Here is a 24,598-nt window from a genome sequence, read left to right as displayed (position 1 = left end):
CAAGCAAGGATCCTGAAATTCAGCTAATGTTTTATTAGGACTAATTGTTAAGATTAATAGTCATGAGATATTTGGTTCATAGAATATACTCTATGGTTCTAATTTTACATTCAAAATAACATTATTAGAGTCTTGCTTACCAAAAAACGAAAAGTTTTTTATATGGTTGTGTTAATTTTTATAATCTAACAACTAAATCTAGTCTAGACATTATGGTTGAATTAGAAAAGTTATATTGGTCATCAAAATGGTTCAAAAAATTTATTGTAATTTTCAAACGTATTTTTTTAAACCATTTGAGTAAATTATTTTAAACTAGTGAAATCGGGAAGTTTTAGAAATCGACGACTTCAGTATTTTATTTGTAAAAGTTTGATCATTATTCAAAACGTTCGTAATTTCAATCATATTTCAAAATCATTTATTTAAAACTAAAGAACTTGACAATTCGTCACTATTTAAAAAAAACATGTTGAATTCATAAAATCAAATGTTTTTAGAAATCTAATTCGTAAACATTATAAATTTTGAAATTAAGTGTAATACTATTAAGAACTTATTTATTAGATTTGCAGTGGAAAAATGTAATATTGATACATTTTTACAAAAATCGCAATGAACCATTTTACTAAAACTATATTTTGCTAAAAATCAATATTTCATGTAAATTTGATAAAACATCAATAGATAATTTAAAACCTAATAAAAACTAAGCCATATATTTGTCTAAAACTCATTTTCATTATCGTAGGAAAAAGAGTGATTTTGTCAAGTTTTAATAAAAATCAAGTTTAATGCATAATATTAATCAAATACTAAGTTATGCAATTTTTAAAACTTAATGTCATGCAAGCAATTCATGAAAATCAGAATGAAAAATCCCTAAAGTAAAGGCCCATGCAACAGTCCATAATCAAACTTATTACAAACCCAAAATATAAAAAAAAATTAATTACTTTAATTTAAAAATAATTCTAAGAAATTCCTTCGAATGTTGTCATCGTATCCTAACCTCAAGGTTATTTGTAAAATAAAAAAACTAAAAGGGGTGAGCTATAAAGCTCAGTGTGAGTCTTATAACAAGTTAAATAACAATAATCACATACATATTGTACAACATAATCAATATCATGCATATGATCATGATAGTACAATTTTTGGAAAATAATTATGCAAATTTTTATAAAACATCCTATCCATCACCACTCCACTCCAAAAAAAGTTCCCTAGAACTCATCCATCCAAACACTCCAATATGTGGACGAAGTCACCAATATTTGTAGACAAGCTGCTATGTAGGTTGTGGATAAACCGCCATGTAGGTTGTGGATAAACCACCATGTAGGTTGTGAACGAAGCCACCAATATTTGATCCCACCCCATGCATGTGATATGGCCACAATGAACATATATATATATATTTCATTTCAAAATATCATTGATCACATTGGGCATGTTGAAACATGCAAATCAAATCATATAATATCATGTAAGGCATGTTTAACATGCGTTTCACGTATTGTTTTAATATATCGAAATATCACCATCTATTTGTCATGTAAAATCAATTATGCCATAATATCACATAACATGAGAATGAGACTAACATACTTTTCAAACAATGAAAATCATAACACACAACATACTTTTTACAAAATTAGTTGGTTCGAAATCACTTGTATAATTTGTTTCGACAGATTTAGCCTCTTGTTTTAGAATACTTAAAGTATTCACATAATCCAGAAATCAAATAAAAATATGGGTTATTGGGTTTCCCTTGACACCTACTAAGAAGGATTCAGTATGGATTATTGTGGATAGATTGACGAAGTCGACTCACTTGCTACCAGTTTGCATTGACTATTCTTTACATAAGCTAGCTAAGTTTTACATCTTCAGAATAGTAAGACTGCATGGGGTGCTTGTGTAAATTATTTCAGACCGAGATCTACGTTTCACATCTCAATTTTGGAAGAAAATTATGAGGCACTAGGTACTCGTTTGGATTTTAGTACGACATTCTATCCACAGACAGATGGACAGTTTGAGCGTATTATCCAGGTTTTTGTGGATATGTTCAGAAGTTATGTGATTAAGTTTTGAGGTAGTTGAAAGGAGCATTTACTATTAGCTGAATTCACTTGTAATAATAGTTTTCAGTCCAATATACAGACGGTACCTTACGAGGCTTTGTATGGTCGTAAGTGTCATAGTCTTTTATGTTGGACTAAGTTGAGGGAGAGAAAGATTTGGAGTCTAGAGTTAGTTCAAGAGACTGGGGGCATAGTCAGACTGATTCAGGAAATATTGAAAGTAGCTTCGCATAGGATGAAGTCTTATACATATATGAAGCGAAGGGAAGTTGAGTTTAGTGTCGGCGATCGGGTTTTCTTGAGAGTGTCTCTATAGGAAAATGTATTAAAGTTTAGAGAAAGGGCAAGTTGAGCCCTAGATTCATTGGACCCTATCAAATTTTTAATAGAATTGGATCGGTGGCTTACCAGCTTGAGCTGTGAAACACCCCTAACCTGTATCCGTCGCCAAAATATGGTTATAGAGCATTACCGGACTTATTTCATATTTAATCATGCATTTCACATAGATTTTCCAATTCCAAATATAAATCATTCACAACCATTCATAATGTCCCTAATACAAGCCTACGAGGCCTAAAACATGCTGTAGAAGTGGTTTGGGACTAAACCGATATCTCCGGAAATTTTTGGAACACTTAGAAAATTTTTCAAACTATAGGGGACACACGTCCGTGTCATAGGCCGTGTGGGCATTTGAAATGGGATCACATGGTCGCGTCTTAACCCGAGTCTGCCCCGTGTAACTTTCTGACTTGGGTACCAACCACACGCTCGTTTGACCAGTCCTTGTGCCCTTCAAAATGGTCTCACACACCCGTGTGCCAGGCTGTGTGCTAGGCCGTGCCAAACTTGTAGGGTATACTGACTTATGCCACATGGCCAAGTCACACACCCGTGTGCTGGGCTGTATGGAGCATACTAACTTAATTTCTAATTAAACACTAGGGGACACACGGCCTGTGTCACACACGGCGTGTGGACAAAAATAGGCTATTTACCAAGCCATTTTACTCACCCAAATTTTCATTCACCTACACAAATCAAATGGCACATAAAATGACATAAATAGGCATTCAATTTCATACCAAATTCACATTCTCAAATCATTAATATGGTTACTATCAATTATGCATCACTTTACCCAAAACCACAAGCATACCAATCTCAAATTTCAACCATTTGGTACTCCAAATACCAATTCACAACAAGCATTTATATAGCAATTATACGCAACATATCAAAAGTCCATTTGAACATATATATACATCACCAAGCATGCCAAAATAAGCCAAGTCACATAGTTATACACATAACTATCCACTCATCATTTACAAGCCAAATCAAATGGCTAAATCTATTACTAACATATACTAAAATGACCATAACTCCTATACATGCCATATAACCAGATACATAAGTTCAAAAGTACCAAAGTGATAGCTTGATAGTGTGATGAGATCCCCACCAACTCCCAATTTGAGCTAGCTTCGGTACTCACGAAAAAACACGAAAAAGTAAATAGAGTAAGCTATAAAGCTTAGTAAGCTCGTATAGTTAATAAGTAAAGCTTACCATTCATTCACCAACTCAAGTAGTATGATCATAAAATACAACAAAATCATTAAATCATAAGGTTAAAATATATTCAATCAAATAAATAATCATGAACTCACAACTTTCATAGGTTCAATGCTCATATAGTTTCCGTATATACCTGTACTAATACATATCTATTTCTCACCGTTTCATATATTCAATATACCCGTTGAACCATTCGAAATAATATCGAATACTCGAGAATCTCGCATCCTAAGTGCCAATACATAGCCGAAGTTATCTCAATCTCATATCTCATATAATGCTCACTCTCGTGCTATCAACGGGTCTGCTCACACAAGTAACGGTCATGACGTAGCTAAAAGGTGCTGCTCACACAAACTGACATGAATTCACAACACATGCCAGATAATTCAACCACTAGTAAGACGTATGGACCAACACCCAAATCACATAACCCCTAATGACATGTCATTTGTATCCTAATCTATTCCTAAGGTTCAACTGGGATTTCACATTGCCGAATCTTTATCGAACATATCCGTAAGGTCATATACTCAATTAATTCAATAATAAAACATTTAAAACATAATTATATAAATGTTATTAACATACAAACTTACCTCGATCGCAAAAAACGATGAAATGGATCGACTAGTCCAATATTTTATTTTTCCCCTAGTCTAGATCCGAACTTCGCTTTTCTTGATCTATATGTAATCAAAATTAACTTATTCAGTTATCAATTTATTCAATATAGCCCAAAAATCACGTTATGACAACTTTACACTTTTGCCCCTAATATTTCAACATCATTACAATTTAGTCCTTATCTTATAAAAATACAAATGCAAGCAATTAGGTCCCTACCCATGCTAGCCAAATTTCTGTTATTATCATAGCAGACCATATTTTTCATTTATTTCACATTTCTACCACAAATTTTACACATTTCTCAATTTAATCCCTAATTGACAATTTTACCAAAAATCACTTTACAAATGTTGTTTATCTAACAACAACCATACATTTTCAATCATCAAACATTAAAACAAAAATACATTCATTAATAGAAAAACCCTAAACCTTTAACAATTTTGCAAATTAGTCCCTGGGCTAGCTAGATTAAGTTAGAACGATCTTAAAAATATAGAAATCATTAAAAACCGAGTAAAAATCACTTACATGCATAAAGAGACTAGGCCGAATGCTTCAAGCTATTCTCATGGCTTTCTATGCCCTAATTTTGGCTAGAAAGGAGATGAATGAAATAAAATGGCCTTTTGTTTTATTAATTTATCATTTAATTAACTATTTACTTAATTAACCTTTATAATTAATTCAAATTACAATATTGCCAAGCCATTATCATCCACTAACACATGAATGGGCTATTTACCACTTAAGGGCCTCCACTTTAAGGTTCCATAGCTATTAGACACCTTTAGCTAATAGAACTCAAGTTTTACGCTTTACACGATTTAGTTTTTTTATCAAATTGAGCATTCAAATGATAAAATTTCTTAACGAAATTTTCACACAATCATACTATCATGCTGTAGACATTAAATAATAATAAAAGAAATATTTTGACCTAAAAAATATGAACCCAAAACCACTATTCTAATTTGACTAAAAACGGACTGTTACAACTCTCCCCCTTAGGAATTTTCGTCCCCGAAAATCTTACCAGAAAATAAGTTAGGGTACTGTTTTCTTATAGCTTCCTTGGGTTCCCACGTGGCTTCTTCAATACCGTGTCGTTGCCAATGTACTTTCAATAAAACTATGTTTTTATTTCTCAACTTTTTAATCTCTAGAGCGAGAATTCTGATCGGTTCTTCGCTATACGTCACATCAGGTTGAATTTCAATTTCTATCGGAGAAATTATGTGTGATGGATCTGATCTATATCGGCGCAACATCGACACATGAAATACATTGCGAATCTTTTCTAACTCTATGGTAAAGGTAGTTGATATGCCACTGGCCCTATTCTCTCAATAATCTCATACGACCTGATAAATCGTGGACTCAATTTTCTTTTGTGACCAAAATGAAGAATCTTTTTCCACGGAGATACTTTCAAAAATGTTTTTTCGTCGATTTGAAATTCAATGTCCTTACGTTTTAAATTCGCATACGATTTCTATCGATCTAAAGCTATTTTTAAACTGTAGCGAATTACTTTCACTTATCTTCGGCCTCTCTAACCAAATCAACCCCGTGAATCTTTTTCTCACTAAGTTCGGTCCAATACAATGGAGTTTGACATTTGCGACCATACAATGCTTCACACGATGTCATCTTTATGCTCGATTGAAAACTGTTGTTATACGCAAATTCAACCAACAGTAAATATTTCTCCCGGTTGCCTTCATACTCTAAAACATAGTAACGAAGCATATTTTCAAAAATCTAAATTACTCTCTCAGAATGACCGTCAATTTGAGGATGAAATGCAGTACTAAAGTGTAACTGCGTACCCAAAGCTTCTTGCAATTTCTTCCAAAATCACGACGTAAACATTAGATCTCTATCCAAAATAATAGAAACTGGCACCCCGTGCAATCTAACAATCTCAGAGATGTACAATTCAGCTAATCTATCAAGCGAATAGTCTGCACATACCGAAATGAAATGTGTAGATTTCTTCAATCTATCAACAACGACCCAGATAGCATCTTACTTTTTAGGAGACAGGGGTAATCTTGATACAAAATCCATCGTAACTCTATCCCACTTCCACTTTGGTATCATCACAGGCTGTAGGAGTCTCAAAGGCACTTGATGTTTGGCTTTGACCTGTTGACAAACTAAGCATCTCGACATAAACTCTAAAATGTCTCGTTTCATACCTGACCACCAGTACAACTGTTTTAAAATCATTTAACATTTTAGTATTCCCCAGATAAACAGATAAACAACCACTACGTGATTCGTGTATAATTTTCTGAATAAGCTCAGGATTCTTTGGTACACAAATTCTACCTCAAAACATTAAACAATCATCGGATCTGATCTGATACTTTGAATCAATATTCGATTTGTACTGCACTCTTTTAGCTTGAAATTCATTATCACACTTCTGAGCTTCACAAATTTGCTGAATAAATAACGGTTTAGCTTTTTGATACGTGATATTCGTGACAGGTTTTAAATATTTATAATGAAGGTAAGTGTACCTATTGAACAGTAGTATAGCTTTAGCAAGATCAGATTATCAAACCCAAAGGAACTAAAAGTACTAGTATCAACTTTCTTTTTATTATCTAGCCTAAAAAAATAAAAAGGGTTTTGTTTATCTAACTAATTAATTAAACTAAGAAATCACAGAAAAAAATTTGGGGAAAATACTTTTTTGAAAAATTCGATTGATTAAGACAATACCTAAGGAAAAATCCACCAAGACTTCACTTGTTATTTGACTCTGAATCGAACGATTTATTCATTCAACTTGTTCCGTAGAGATCCGTAAGTTATATTGTTATTTCTCTCGAGACTAACAATGTCTAACCCTAGATTGAATAATTGAAATCTCTTTCTAATTAACGCCCTAGGGTTGCATTAACTCGATCTATGAATCCCCTTATTGGGTTTCACCCTAATCCGGCAAAATCTTGTTACCCTATCTCTAGGCGCGCAACCAACTCCACTTAATTATGACAAATTTACTCTTAGACAGGGTCTATTCCTCCTCTGAATAAGAGCTTAACTTGAATCAATATCCTGGAATATCAAAACAAGAATTAAGAACACATAATTAAGAACAAGTCAAATATTTATCATACAATTCAGATAATAATAACAAGATTCGTCTTAGGTTTCATTCCCCTTAGGTATTTAGGGGTTTTAGTTCATACTAATGAAAGAACACATCTCAAAAAAATAAAAATAACAAAACATAAGAAAACTTAAAACTCCTGAGGGAATCTAAAGGGAGATCTTCAGTCTTAATGGTGAATCCGGCTTTTGAGATGGATCAATCGGCTTTCCTTGAGCAATTCCTTACTTCCTCCTATGCGTCCCCCTCTTCTCCTCTTCTAGGGTGTATTTATAGGCTTTGGAATGCCTAAGAGCCCTCAAAAGTGGCCTTTTCCGAATAGTACTCTGCTTGGGCTCGACAGGGACACGCCCGTGTGCGATTACTTCAGGCCGTGGTCAAGCCTGTTAAATAGGCACGAGCGTGTGGTCTACCTATGTGAGTCGTGCTTCGATTCTACCAAATTGACACGGCCTTGTGGTCTACCCGTGTGAGGAAGTCCAGGCCGTGTTGATTTCGTACGTTAGCCCATTTTTTCCATTTTTGGCCCGTTTCTCGTTCCTTTCACTCTCCTATGCTCACCTAAGTATAAAACATGAAATTAAGACATTAGGAGCATTGAATTCACCAAATTTAAGGAAAAATCATCCATAAAATGTGTTAAGCATAGGATAGAAATATGTATAAATTACGATTTATCAAATACCCCCACACTTAAGCATTTGCTTGTCCTCAAGCAAAATCCTCAACTCATAATCAAAATGAATTCTTCTCAACTTATAATTTCTATCGATAATATCTCAAAATAATCCATAGGTAATCATACATTGAAAATTCAACTGAAAGAACATCAAAGTTTCGAACATTCCAAGTTAAGCATTTTATCATGAAAACATAGGTGTCTCCCCTCATCTGAGTAATTACCTTTGATTCAAAATATCATAGAGTTTCACATCCTTACTAAAGATTCAATCAAATCACTCGAGGTGTTTAAGGACAATAAATGAAGCACTCAATAGTCAATAATGAAAAATCATTACCATAGGCTTACATAAAAATCAAATCTCCCACTATAAATTGAGATGAAACATCAATCAAAAGGTCTTTAGAGGGTTTTAACGTGGCTTTGGTTAGAGGGTGTGGTTACAAACTGAAAGAAAGGGTTAGAATCGAGATTGAATTGAAAAATTGCCTAACTAGAAAAAGGACTAGTCATCAATTGCGTACAACAGAGCTTTTTCTCAGAATATAGAATTTAACTTCTTTAGCTCAGAAGATCACTACTACTTATATGTATAAATGTATATATATTTTTTATTAAGAACAAGTCAAATTACAAAATAGAATAAAACATAGCTAAGCACTATTCCAACTCAAATCTCAACAAAAATAGGGATTAAATTAATTTAGGGGATTTCAACAATAATGAGTTATGGGTTAATATTGAGAGTAAATTAATGAATGAGTTGTTAGGCTCAAGGGGGTTCACTAAGGGTTAATTGTGAATGTAGGCTTTTATGGAGTGAGTGGGTTAAACCTAAATGCTTTTATCATTTTGACATATCAAATCAAATGGTGTGGTCTTGACATGCATAATCAAGCAAGTTCTAGAATAATTATTCAGTACTGACGCGCTCATAATGAAAGTGAGTGTGAAAGAAATAATAGATGTTCTAAAGGCTCAAAATCTCACAAAAATTATGGCTTTTTTATGTTTAAACTTGTGAATTCCAACTCTAGGTAATACCTAAACTTGGGGGAAACAACCTAAAAGTTTTTAATTCTTCAAAAATCAACTTATCATGCTTGATTCTCTAATGTCTTAAAGTTTAAACAATCAATGTATAAATGCCTATGTTTTAATTCAAGACATATCAATAAAAATCATAAATTAATTAAAATTCATTCTAATAGTGATATGAGTAATGCACGTGAGAATCAGACAATATTCAGGGGTTTCTTAATGGTGATATAAAAGAACCCCCACACTTAAGATGTACATTGCCTTCAATGTACAAAGATAGATTTATAATCATAAGATAGGGAGAGAAGTGAAATTTCCTGAATGATGAATAAATTCCTTCAACTGGCGTTTTGGAGAATAATGAGTGGAGGAGGATACTCCGGTGGTGGTAGAGTTTCATTAGTCCATAAGTCCTGTGCCAAAAGAATATTATATCTGGTGGTAGCTATGGTCATGGTTAGTAGGACATGACAGTCGTGGAGAACCTTTCTCGGTGGAGTTTTTAGTTCCTATGTGATGATGAGCTGAGGAGCTCCTTATAAACGTGACAGAATCAGGAACTTTTTAGGAAATATAAGGAAGCATAATTACTTGTAATGGAATAGCCAAAATTGATAATTGTAAAATAAAAATTTTAAAATCTAATAAAAATACGCTTAAAGAAAAATAAAAACTAGTTTTAAAATAAAATAAAAATAAGAACATAAAATAATAAATAAAAGTTTTTAAACATCTTCATCGCTAGATGGTTCATGAGGTGGGGGTGGCGATGAGATGTGGAAGTGCTGACAAATCTACTGTAGAGTAGCATCAATGTTATCGAAGCGTTGAAAACACTATTGCTCAAACCGGGTAAGGCGCTCAGAGATGTCAGCGTATGAAGCCACCGCATAAACTGGATGAGAAGGAGGTGGTGGTTGAGACGGTGGGTCCTCATGACGTGGAGGGACATCATCAAAAATGTCCTCAGGGTCTCCCTCCTCGGCAGATTGGGCAAGGCGATACTGAGGAGGGTGGGTTCCTCGGCGCTTTTCGATCATCCTCATACTAAGCATGCTTGAGATGCATTGTGGGGACATCTGGCCAATAAGAGTAAGGGAGGATGATTGGGCTGATGTGTTGAGGAGCCCGAAGTGCCGTGCCAGTCAAGTCACGTAGGGGCCAATGGAGATGACTCCCCTCCGATGCCGCCCCGTCTGGTGGCGAATGGTGAGGGCAATAAAGTAGGCGAGGTCGAGTACATGCCCATTTTCCATGCTCTATAGAAAGTATGCGTCGTATGTGTTGACGACGCCGGTGCTCTCTCGACGTCCTGTCAAAGTGTGTGGCAAGATGGCGTGTAGGTACCTGAAAGAGAGGGAGAGAGCCGATGCCTTGGAGCAGCTCAGGTCGCAGGTGGCTGAACTGGTGACCAAAGCGTACCAGCACTTCGAGGGAGAGTAGTGGATGTGGTGACAGAGTGTGTTGAGGTCGTTCTCATCCATGAACTTTTCTGTGTACAGGCCCAAAGCTATACCGAATTCGGGGACAGTAAATTGGCGGACTAAATCACCGAGACGGAACTGGACTGTTCCAGGATCATCAAAGTTGGTCATGACGTCTTGGACATGGAACGTCGAGCAAAGTTCAAGTGTGAACTCAAGGTACATTAGCTTGATGATCTCAAAGAAAAGGTCCCATGGATCGATTGTCAGGAATGCTCGTACATCGTTAGCCAACTGGACTTGTTCAAGCGCTATCCAGTCAATGCAGCGACCTACACCTAAAGGCCAGGCTCGTAGGATTTGGAATAGTTCCTTCTGATTGCCAGGTGAAAATTGGAGGTATGGATGGTGAATTTCAGCGGTAGGGCCCTAGGAAGACGCCCCTTTTTGCTTTTTCGAAGCAAAAATGGTAGTTTTCTTGCCACATAAGCTTGACATGGTATACCTGCAAGAAGAACAAAGAATATAACATAACTAACTAACTCAAGAAGTAATCATGAATATAGTTAAACTAACCAGTCTAACCAACAATACTCAGCAGTTTAATCTAAATGATAGAAGTTTATATAGCAATTGACATAATAAAAGCATGATTATTTTCAACATAAAATTACTGAACTAGACTTTTATGGGAACACACGAAAAGAATGAATGTATCAGAAAGCATTGACTAAAATGACAGAAAATAAATGTATAAGCATGACTATAGTGAGAACTATGAATATAAATAAAAAATATGCCAAATAAAACCATAAGAATCATAAAATTAGTAAAAAAGGATGAAGAAAATAGAGAGAAAAGAGTAAACAAACGCTAAAAAGATGAGAATGGGTGTCGAAAATAGAGTTGGAGGCGGCGCACGGGCGTGGCAGAGAGGCCGTATGGAGTTGCAGCAACTAGGGCTAGGGATTTTGGGTGAGGAATATGATGAATAGTGAAGGGTATTTATAGATTTTGGGACACACGGCCAGGGAACATGCCCGTGTTCCCCAATTTTAGCCCGTGTTTTTCGCGTGTTTTTTTTTTGAATTTGGGCGCGTCTGACATTTGGCCCACGCCCGTGTTCCTTGGGCATTTGGGTGCACACGGCTGTGGCACACGGCCGTGTCCTGCTTCGTTCGCTTTTCCCATGCCCGTGTATAAAGTTCCACACCCGTGTTAATTCGACAGGTTCGACCACAGGTTCTGGACACGGGCATGGCGGACGCCCGTGCTATTTTTTCAGGTTCAACCAGGTTCTAAGACACAAGCGTGTCGCACGCCCGTGTTGTTTTGGCATGATCACCCATGGCTATGTCGCACGGCCGTGGCCATTTATCGCAACCCATGTTTGGGAAAATCTTTGCCCTGTTTCCACACGGTATTAAACACGCCCGTGTGCTTGGCCGTGTGAGTATGGTAAACCTCTATTCAAGAGCTCCATTAGTAAGTTAGGTGTTTAAACACTTAAAATTTAAAGAAGTTAATACCATTAGTGCTTGGGTTGCCTCCTGAGAAGCGCTTATTTATAGTTTAAGCTTGACTTACCTCCCCATTGAATGGTCATGGTGGTTAGAGGAGTTTATACTCCTCATCTCTGCTATGAATCTCATGAAAATAAGGTTTTAGGCAGGTATTGTTTACCTTAAAAGTGCTGAATTTGGGATGACTTACCTCAAATGTACCAAATGGGAAAATGCTAAGTACCGTAAGAAGAATTTCTTCATTTGGTTTGGCAGCATCAATGTGAGGATCTGCGGTATCTAATGAAACTTTATCTCCAACCTTAAGTTAATTTGGTGAGGCATTGAGCTCGTTCTGGCGTAGTTTTGGTTAATTGTGTTTTCTCAGTTTAAATGTTAGCCATTCATCTAACTCCTCGATTTGTAACATTCGTTCTTCATGTGTAGATCCTTTGCTGTGGATTGAACATGGCTCATGTGTGTCCTCCGAACTTATTTCCTGCAAAATAGGTTACACCGTATGATCAGTCTTAGTAGAACAATTTGTACAATCACCTTCAATTTTCGATGTGTTGTTCGGGTTGCAAGCTTGAAGGGTGATTGTTTCGTCTCCTACACGAAGTGTGAGTTCACCTGTGCCAACGTCAATAATTGTTCTAGCAGTTGCTAAAAGGGCCTTCCCAAAATTAAAGGAACGTTACTATCCCCTTCTATGTCTAAAACAACAAAATCAACTGGGAATTTAAATTTGTCAATTTTAACGAGTACGTCTTCAATAATACCCCTAGGAAATCTGACAGTTTTATCTGCTAATTGAATGCTCATCCTAGTTTGTTTGGGTTTCCCTGACCTAGTTGCTTAAACAATTTGTAAGGCATAACATTGATACTACCCCCTAGATTAGCCAATGCATTATTAACATCTAAACTACCAATTAAACAAGGAATCGTAAAACTCCTTGGATCTTTTATTTTGTTGGGTAGCTTATTCTGAAGAATGGTTGAGAAAATCGTGTTCAGCTACACATGCGACCTTTCATCTAACTTTCGTTTATTTGCTAGAAGCTCCTTTAAAAATTTGACTGCGTTTGGCATCTGCGAAAGTGCTTCAATAAATGGTAAGTTAATATGTAGTTTCTTTAAAAGTTTAAAGAATTTACCAAATTGTTCATCTGAGCTATCTTTCCTTGTCGCATTGGGGTATGGCATAGGAGGTTTATATTCTAGACTTACCGATTTTTGTTCGTTTTGACCTACCTCATTCATACCTTCTCTTACCACTGGTTCTGGCCTTGGTTTTGCCACTAACCCTTCCTCATCTTGAATGGAAATTGTGTTGAGTTGCTCCCTTGGGTTAGATTCAGTGTTTGCTTGGCAAGCTATCTTGTGGTTATTTAGAAATCAACTTGGCGAGCTGTCCAATCTGAGTTTCGAGCCCCTGGATTGATGCTTGTTGATTTTTGAGTGCCGTCTTGGTATTCTAAAAATGAGTCTTTGACACCGAGATGAATTTGGCTAGCATCTCCTCAAGGTTTGGCTTTTTCTCCTACGGTATGGTGGTTGCTGAAAGCCTGAAGGGGGTGGTGGTTTCTGATTTCCTTGGCTTTCCCATGAAAATTTTGGGTGATTCCTCCAACCTGCATTGTAAGTATTGCTATAAGGATTGTTTTGAGATCGAGGATTATTACCTATGTAATTTAACTGCTCGCTCTCCATGTTGTGGCCATAAGGTGGGTATTCTGAATTGCTTGACCCACCTCCATTTGCTTCGCACTGAATTACTAGGTGAACCTGTCAAGAACTAAGAAAACCATCAATTGTCTTATTCAAGAGTTCAACTTGATTAGAGAGCATGGTGACCGAATCGACGTTGTAAACACCAGCTGTTTTTGTTGGCTTTGTCCTCATAACTTGCCACTGATAGTTATTCAGTGACATCTCCTCTATAAATCATAAGCATCTTCAGGTGTTTTATTATTGATGGTTCTGCCAGCAGCTGCGTCAACCATTTGTCGAGTCGAAGGATTCAGGCCATTATGAAAAGTTTGAACCTGTAGCCAGAGTGGTAACCCATGGTGAGGCCATCTTCGCAAAACGTCCTTATATCTCTCCCATGCATCGTAGAGTGTTTCTAAATCCATCTGCATAAAAGAAAAGATATCATTACGTAATTTAGCTGTTTTAGCCGGCTGAAAATATTTTAATAAGAACTTTCCGGTCATTTGTTCCCAAGTAGTGATTGACCCCCGCGGTAACGAATTCAACCACTATTTAGCTTTGTTTCTCAATGAAAAAAGGAATAACCGAAGGCAAATGGTGTCATCAGAAACGCCATTAATTTTAAATGTATCACATAGTTCTAAAAATTTTGCCATGTGAGCGTTGGGATCTTCGTCCTGCAAACCATCAAACTGATCAAATTGCTGTATCATTTGAATTGTGTTAGGTTTTAGTTCAAAAGTATTTGCAGCTACACCATGTCTAACTATGCTCAATTCAGTTCCTATTAAAGAAGGTTTAGCATAATCATACATAGTACGCAGAGCAGGATTCTGATTTACTGGATTAACAACAATCGCAAGAGGTATCAGGTTTTCTTGATTTTCAGCCATCTCCTTGGTTGTGGTTTGAATATCGTCCTCTTGCTCATTCTCTATGTATCTTAAGCTTCGCCTTATTTCTCTTTGGTTTCTGCGAACTGTGCGATCGATCTCACTATCAAAAAGTAATGGTCTTGACGGGTTTCTCCTAGTCATAAACTAGAAAAACCTATCAGAAGAAAATAAATGAAGAATTAGAAAAGAAAAAAATTAAATTGCAATAAAAGTAAAATGGATACAGTAATAAAAATCGAGTTTTCCTAATATCTTAGTTCCCCGGCAACAGTGCCAAAAACTTGATACGAGATATTCGTGACAGGTTTTAAATATTTATAAGGAATCGTTCTTGAAACTAACTATTATCACGATGAAGGCAAGTGTACCTATCGAACAGTAGTATAGCTTTAGCAAGACCAGATTATCGAACCCAAAGGAACTAAAAGTACTAGTATCAACTTTCTTTTTATTATCTAACCTAAAAAAATAAAAGGGTTTTGTTTATCTAACTAATTAATTGAACTAAGAAATCACAGAAAAGAAATTTGGGGAAAATACTTTTTTGGAAAATTCGATTGATTAAGACAATACCTGAGGAAAAATCCACCTAGACTTTACTTGTTATTTGACTCTGAATCGAACGATTTATTCATTCAACTTGTTTCCGTAGAGATCCCTAAGTTATATTATTATCTCTCTCGAGACTAACAACGTCTAACCCTAGATTGAATAATTGAAGTCTCTTTCTAATTAACGCCCTAAGGTTGCATTAATTCGATCTATGGATCCTTTTATTAGGTTTCACCCTAATCCGATAAAATCTTGTTACTCTATCTCTAGGCGCGCAACCAACTCCACTTAATTATGACAAATTTACTCTTAGACTGGGTCTATTCCTCCTCTGAATAAGAGCTTAACTTGAATCAATATCCTGGAATATCAAAACAAGAATTAAGAACACATAACTAAGAACTAGAGTCAAATATTTATCATACAATTCAGATAATAATAACAAGATCTGTCTTAGGTTTCATTCCCCTTAGGTATTTAGGGGTTTTAGTTCATACTAATGAAAGAACACATCTCAAAAGAATAAAAATAAAAAAATAAGAAAACCCAAAACTCCTGAGGGAATCTAAAAGGATATATTCAGTCTTGATGGTGAATCAAGCTTCTGAGATGGATCAATCGGCTTTTCTTGAGCAATTTCTTGCTTCCTCCTGTGTGTCCCCCCTCTTCTCCTCTTATAGGGTGTATTTATAGGTTTTGGAATGCCTAAGAGCCCTCAAAAGTGGCCTTTTTTGAATAGGACTCTGCTTGGGCTCGACAGGGACACGCCCGTGTGTGATTACTTTAGGCCGTGGTCAAGCCTGTTAAATAGGAACGGCCGTGTGGTCTACTTGTGTGAGTCGTGCTTCGATTCTGCCAAATTGACACGGCCGTGTGGTCTGCCCGTGTGAGGAAGTTTAGGCCGTATTGATTTCATACGTTGGCCCATTTTCTCCATTTTTGGCCCATTTCTCATTGTTTTCACTCTCCTATGCTCACCTAAGTATAAAATATGAAATTAAGGCATTAGGAGCATCGAATTCACCAAATTTAAGGAAAAATCATCCATGAAATGTGCTAAGCATGGGATAGAAATATGTATAAATGAAGGTTTATCACTTTTAACTCAGATAAAATCGAACTATCAGTAGACAAGTTTAACTATGTGTTCATCACCCTTAAAGCAAATAAAGTTTTTCTACTCGGAGCATCTGCGACTACATTCTCTTTTCTAGGATGATAATCAATCACTAACTCATAGTCTTTCAGCAACTTGAACCATCTTCGTTGTTGCAAATTCAAATCTTTCTGAGTCATTATATACTTCAAACTCTTGTGGTCGGTAAAGATATGGTACTTCTCACCGAATAAATGTTATCACCAAAATTTCAAAGCAAAAACAATAGTGGCCAATTCTAAATCGTGCGTCGGATAATTCTTTTCATGCGGTTTCAACTGTCTGGAAGCATAAGCTACCACTTTATCTTCTTGTATCAGAACACATCCCAAACCGTTCAATAACGCGTCGCTGAAAATCACAAACTCTTTACCCGACTCAGTCTGAACTAAAATTGGTGGTTCAGGTAACAACGATTTCAACTGTTCAAAACTCTGTTGGCATTTCTCAGACCACTCAAATTTCATATCTTTCTGTAGCAACCGAGTCATCAGTGTAGCAATCATCGAGAATCCTTTTACAAAATGCCAATAGTAGCCAGCTAATCCCAGAAAACTTCTAACTTCGGATAAGTTTCTTAGTGGTTTCTAGTCAACAACTGCTGAAATCTTACTCATATTAACTCGAATGCCTTCTGCTGAAACAATATGTCTCAAAAATCCAACCTCTCGGAGGCAAAACTCACATTTTCTAAATTTAATAAACAATTGCTTATCTCTCAATGTTTGTAACATAATCCTCAAATGTTCAGCATGCTCAGATTCATATTGGGAATAGATCAGAATGTCATCAATGAATACAATAATAAATCTGTCTAAATACGGTCTAAAGATTCAATTCATCAAATCCATAAAAACTATAAGAGCATTAGTTAGTCTGAAAGGCATAACAAGAAATTCATAATGCTCATGCCTTGTTTTGAACATAGTCTTCGGCACATCTGAATCTTTAACTCTAAACTGATAATAACCAGAACGTAAATCAATCTTTGAAAATAATGTTGCTCCTTTCAACTGATCACACAAATCATCAATTCTCGGCAAAAGATACTTATTCTTAATTGTAACCTTGTTGAGCTGATGATAGTCGATACACAATCTTATCGATCCATCTTTCTTCTTTAGAAACAGAACTAGTGCACCCCAAGGCAAAAAAATAAGTCATGCAAAACCTCTATCTGTTAACTCTTGCAACTGAGCTTTTAATTCTCTTAATTCGATCGAAGCCATTCTATACGGAGCTATTGATATTGATGATGTTCCTAGTACTAATTCAATAGTAAACTCTACTTCATTAATCGGTGGCAACCCAGGCAACTCTTCTAGAAACACATTATGATATTCACAAACCACTAGTACTGATTTAAGCTTCGATTCAAACACTTTTGTGTCCAGTACATATGCAAGGCAAGCATTGCAGCTCTTTCTCAGATATTTCTGAGCTAACATTGGCGATATTACAACTGGCAACTCACTCGACTCAACAGATTCAATTCGAAGAGTTTCATTATTCTAACATTTCAATTCAATAGTCTTTCGTCTACAATTCACAACAACATCATGCAGAGTCAACCAATCCATACCCAAAATTGCATCAAATTCATCAAATGGTAAAAGCATCAGATTTTCTGAAAAATAGTAACCCCGAGTCATCAAAGGACAATTCTTGTAAACTTTATCAACTAGAACATATTTGCCTAGGGGGTTCGATACTTTAATCAAAAATTCGGTAGACTCAACAGGTAAACTCTTACTAGACACTAAATTCATACAGATATATGAATGAGTCGATCCAAGATCAATCAAGGCAATTACATTAGTGTCATAGAGAGAAAATGTACTGGTGATAACATCTGGTGATAGCGCATCTTCGCAAGCACGAATAGCGTAAGCTCTGGCTAGTGCTCTAGCCTTAGATCTCACTGCAGAATCCTTTGTTGTTCCTTTGCTACTATTCACATTTCCCGTATTTCTATGTGGTCTCCTTTTAGCAGCTGTGTTGCTTGGTCTTGCATTCTGAAATTTATCTTTCTTGGTTAAATCAGGACAATCCCGAATAAAGTGATCTAGCGAGCCACATTTGAAACAAGCTTTATTATTCATCCAGCAGTCTCTAAAATGATGTCTTCCGCATTATTGACACTAGGGTTTGTTGGTTCTAACATTACCAACACTCGGTACTGAAGTGGCTTGAGCTTTAGGACTTGTATATTGCTTCCCATGATTGCTATTAGAATAACCCATTGAAGCATTCGAAGGATTATACGAATCCCGTGATTTCTTTGACTTAGAGTGATATGGTTTACTCATCGACCTCTTTCTCGAATATCTAGCCTCGAAGTCAACTTTTCTCTTTTCTTTGCCAAGTTCTTCGGCTTTACAAGCTCTGTCGACTAACACCACAAATTCTTTCAGTTTCAGAACCCCGACTAAAAGTCTAATGTCTTCGTTCAACCCATCTTCAAATCTCTTAAAAATAATTGCCTTAGTAGAAACACATTCTCGAGCATATTTACTGAGTCTCATAAATTCTCTTTAGTATTCGGTCATAGACATTTGACCCTTTTTCAGTTCTAGAAATTCTTTGTGCTTTTGGTCGATAAACCACTGGCTTATGTATTTCTTTTTGAACTCAGTCTGGAAGAATTCCCATGTGACTCTTTCTCTCAGTACCACAGATATCAAAGTATTCCACCACTGATATGCAGTGTCTCTCGGAAGTGATACAGTGCATTTTACACATTTAGTTGGCGTGCAAGATAATTCATCAAATACTCAAATTGTATTCTCAAGCCAAAACGCAGATCTCTCTATATCGTCATCAACGGTAGCTCTAAACTCTTCAGCCCCGTACTTTCAGATTTTATCCACACATAGCTTACTCAAACGTAAAGGTTCGAAACCTTGAAGAGCTATAGGAATCGGTTAGGGAATAAGTGGGGGTGGAGGTTGCTGAGCAGCTGGATTTGTTCGGACAAACTCAGTGAACCACTCTTTTATCATTTAGAAAAAGGCTTCCTCAGCCTCTCCTCCCAGACTACCAAATACGGGTCTCGACTCAGATTGCGATACTCTGTGAATAAAGGCTGATGCATTACCCTCAACATCATCAGCCACTGCTTGATTAGGATCATTTACTATATGAAAACACAGTTTAAACTGTCAGGAGATATCACACTATCACAGGTTATATATGACACTTATAGTTGGACTCTCACATATGTTATGTTAGTCCTAGAATCGAATAAACTATAGCTTTGATACCAATAAAGGTAATACCCCTAATCCGTATCCGTCACTAAAACAGGGTTACAGAGCATTACCGGACTAATTTCATAATCAATCATACATTTCACGTACATTTTCCAATTCCAAATATAATTCATTCACAAACATTCATAATGTCCCTAATACGAGCCTACGAGGCCCAAAACGTGCTACAAAAGTGGTTCGGGACTAAATCGATATCTCAGGAAATTTTTGGAACACTTAAAAATTTTTCAAAATACAGGGGACACACGCCCGTGTGGCCCGACTGTGTGTCTCACACTACCAAAGACATGCTTGTGTCACAGGCCATGTGGACATTCAAAACGGGATCATATGGCCGTGTTCCTACCGGTGTCTGACCCTATGTAACTCTCTAACTTGGGTCAGATAGCCAACCACACGCCCGGTGCCCTTCGAAATGGCCTCACACGCCCGTGTGCCAAGTCGTGTGCTAGGCCATGCCAAACTTGTAGGGTATACTGACTTATGCCACACGGCCAAGTCGCACGCCTGTGTGTTGAGCCGTGTGGAGCATACTGACTTAATTTCTAGTTAAACACCAGGGGACACACAGCTGTGCACTTGACCGTATGTTACAGACGGTTGAGGCACACGCCCGTGTCTCTATTCGTGTGGTCAAAAATAGGCTATTTACCAAGTCATTTTACTCACCCAAATTTTGATTCACCTACACAAATCAAATGGCACATAACATGGCATAAATAGGCATTCAAATCAACCTTAACCAAGCCTCATTCATGCTAAATTCATACCATTAATCATAAGATACACAAGTATCACAATAAGCTATTCAATTTCATACCAAATTCACATTCTCAAATCATCAATATGGTCACTATCAATTATGCATCACTTTGCCTAAAACCACAAGCATACCAATCTTAAATTTCAACCATTTGGTACTCTAAATACCAATTCACAACAATCATTTATTAGCAATTATACACAACATATCAAAAGGCCATTTGCACATATATATACATCACCAACCTTGCCAAAATAAGCCAAGTCACATGGTTATACACATAACTATTCACTCATCATTTACAAGCCAAATTAAATGGCTAAATCCATTGCTAACATATACCAAAATGACCATAACTCCTATACATGTCATATAACCAGATACATAAGTTCAAAAGTACCAAAGTGATAACTTGATAGTGTGAGGAGATCTCCGACGACTCTCAATCCGAGCTAGCTTCAGTATTTACTATAAAAACACGGAAAAGTAAATAGACTAAGCTATAAAGCTTAGTAAGCTCGTATAGTTAATAAGTAAACCTTACCATTGATTTGCCAACTCAAGTAGTATGATCATAGTATACAACAAAATCATTAAATCATAAGTTTAAAATATATTCAATCAAATAAATATTCATGAATTCACAACTTTCAAAGGTTCAATGCTTATATAGTTTCCATACATACCTGTACTGATACATATCTTTTTCTCACTGTTTCATATATTCGATATACTCGTTGAACCTTTCGAAATAATATCGATACTCGGGAATCTCGCACCCTAAGTGCCAATACATAGCCGAAGCTATCTCAATCTCATATCTCATATAATGCTCATTCTCGAGCTATCAATGGGTCTACTCACACAAGCTGACGGTCATGACGTAGCTACACAGTGCTGCTCACACAAACTGACGTGAATCTGCAACACATGCCAGATAACTCAGCCACCAGTAAGATGTATGGACTAACACCGAAATCACATAACCCCTAATGACATGTCATTTGTATCTTAATCTATTCCTAAGGTTCAACTGGGATTTTACATTGCCTAATCTTCGTCGAACATATCCATAAGGTCGTATACTCAATTAATTCAATAATAAAACATTTAAAGCACAATTATATAAATGCTTATTAACATATGAACTTGCCTTGATCGTAAAAATGATGAAATGGATCGACTAGTCCAATATTTTATTTTTCCCCTGGTCTAGATCTGAACTTCACTTTTCTTGATCTATATGTAATAAAAATTAACTTATTAAATTATCAATTAATTCAATTTAGCCCAAAAATCACATTACAATAACTTTACACTTTTGCCTCTAATATTTCTACATCTTTACAATTTAGTCGTTATTTCATAAAAATACAAATTCAAGTAATTAGGTCCCTATCCCTGCTACCCAAATTTCTATTATTATCATAGTAGCCCATAATTTTCATTTATTTCACATTTCTACCAAAAATTTTACACATTTCTCAATTTAAACCCTAATTGACAATTTTACTAAAAATCATTTTACAAATGTTGTTTCTCTAACAACAACCATACATTTTCAATCATCAAACATCAAAAAAACATATACATTTATCAATGGAAAAACCTTAAACCTTTAACAATTTTTCAAATTAGTCTTTGGGCTAGCTAGATTAAGTTACAACGATATCAAAAACATAGAAATCATTAAAAACCGAGTAAAAAATCACTTACATGCACAAAGGGACTAGGCTAAATGCTTCAAGCTATTCTCATGGCTTCTCTATGCCCTAATTTCATCTAGGAAGGAGATGAATGAAATAAAATGGCCTTTTGTTTTATTAATTTATCATTTAATTACCTATTTACTTAGTTAACCTTTATAATTAATTCAAATTAAAAATTGCCAAGCCATTATTATCCAATAACACATTAATGGGATATTTACCACATAAGGACCTCCAATTTAAGGTTCCATAGCTATTAGACACGTTTAGCTAATAGAACTCAAGTTTTACACTTTACGCGATTTAGTCCTTTTTATCAAGTTGAGCATTCAAATGATAAAATTTCTTAACGAAATTTTCACACAATCATACTATCATGCTCTAGACATTAAAATAATAATAAAATAAATATTTCAACCTTAGACTTGTGATCCTAAAAGCACTGTTCTGATTTGACTAAAAACAGGCTGTTACAAGTTGCCTCCCAAGCTGGATCGTATTCATGATTTGTTGCACGTATAATTGTTGAGATGGTACCAATCAGACCATTCTCATATTATCTTGATTGAAGAGATTTAGGTTAGACCAGACTTGTCATTTGAGGAGGAGTCTGTACAGATTTTGGACAAAGAGGTAAAGGTTCTTAGAAGAAAATAGATACCATTTGTTAAAGTTCTTTGGCAGAACCATGTCATTGAAAAAGCCACTTGGGAGTCGGAGGAGTCAATTCATCAACAGTATCTTCATCTATCGAATCAGGTAAATTTTGAGGTTAAAATTTCTTTTAAGGGGGAGAGTTGTCACACCCGAATTTCTAATTAAAAATGTTGTAAAATTATAATAAGGTTGAGTAATTGGCTTGATGATTAAGAGTTAGTAAAGTTCTCCTTGAGACCAAGTTCAGTTCCCTCACTCGAATAATTTTTATTTATTGGATTTTTGTCCAGAAACCCTAGCAGTACTGCCTATTGCTGTTGACCTAGGTATAAATGCTATTTTATTTTTGTTCTTTCAGTTTTTCCCTCATTTTTCCCATTGCTTTGTCTTGCCCTCCTCTTCCACCCTATCTTCTCTCAATTTTTCCTTCCTTTACACTACTGTTGTCGCCCATAAACCTAGTTTTTCTTCCTTTTTTTGTGTCACCTCCTCTATCTTCCTCCAATTGTTAGTCGCTGTTGTTTTCACCATTGTTTCCTCTTCTTTTGTTTCGATTTTTACTGCTGCCAATTTAAACATCCTTATCATCCCATTGTTTTTTTTTTCCCCTTCCATTGCTGCACATTGAAGCTTTGGTTGCTACTTTCTTCTTTCTTGCATTGTTGCCTTTCTAAGTCTTCTTCTCTTCGAATTTCTTTCATTTTTACTATTGGTTTTTACATTGTCCTTAGTTGAACCCTCCTTGATATTTTTAGGGGTTTTTCGACTCTATGATCACCAAACATCACATATCTAGTAAACAAGTGAAGTGTAAGTCTGATTTTAGTGAGATCTTGTAACACCCCAAACCCGGCCTAGACGTTACGAACGAATTTGAAAAAATTACATTAGTTTGTTTAAAATCCTAGAAGTCTTAATTCCACTTTAGAAACCATAAGTTCTGAAAATATTAACTTTAAGCAAAACACATACATTGTTTTTGGAAAATTACGCACAGAACATATTTATTTTACAAAAAAAAAACCTAATTTGATCTCGTTTGAAAACTTGTAATTTCAATACGTGTTTTGAAATTATAAATATGGCAAAGCTCTTACATATTTTAGAAAGAAAAACTTTAACTTTTATACTTTTATATCACAGTAAAAGCATTAAGTCATGTAGCAGTGAATTTTAATTTTGAAAATCGATTTTGAATCTGATAAATCATACGTTATCATCGTTTTATGTTAAAAATACCAAAATTCAACAGAAATGAATAGAAACCATAGAAAAATTACAAACCAAAAGAGAAAAAATAAACTAATCATAAATTGATTTATTTACTTAACTAGAAAATCTATCCGAGCTCACGCACGCCGTCCGGTCCTAATTCTGAAGACACCTAAAACGTATTAAACAAACGAGTGAGCTAGAAGCCCAAGGTGTAACACATCCAAGCAACAAATCAGAAACACATACACAACCAGATACTTTTTCATATATAGATTTAGACATGTTCTCATATACAAAATTAGATGTATACTCATTGTCGAAACCATTTTTTATTTTGAAGAAAACGGGAATCGACTTTTAAAACAAAGTGTGGAGTCGCCATCAACCTTTTTTGTTTCAGTGTGATTGGATCACCTAATAAAATATTTTATTTCATTTAAATCCATTTTGGTCTACGTAAATTTAAAAATGGGTTCGAAAGCCGGTTACATATAAGGAAGGGTTAGCACCCTCACTACGCCCAAAGATTGGTACCATATTGATTGCATTCTTTTCCTATGTTTAAGATTTTAGA

The 24,598-nt window shown here is 35.7% G+C and overlaps 1 non-coding gene across 1 annotated transcript; it reads left to right on the top strand.

Annotated features, from left to right (window-relative positions):
* The first annotated feature begins 14,152 nt into the window (after positions 1-14,152).
* Positions 14,153-14,259, top strand: LOC121216331 (small nucleolar RNA R71). The gene has a single exon (XR_005912496.1). It is a non-coding gene; the product is annotated as a small nucleolar RNA R71 (small nucleolar RNA).
* Positions 14,260-24,598: the final 10,339 nt, after the last annotated feature.

This window comes from Gossypium hirsutum, chromosome A02, assembly GCF_007990345.1.
Source record: "Gossypium hirsutum isolate 1008001.06 chromosome A02, Gossypium_hirsutum_v2.1, whole genome shotgun sequence".
NCBI classification, from domain to species: Eukaryota; Viridiplantae; Streptophyta; class Magnoliopsida; order Malvales; family Malvaceae; genus Gossypium; species Gossypium hirsutum.
This window is presented reverse-complemented; position numbering and strand designations above follow the sequence as displayed.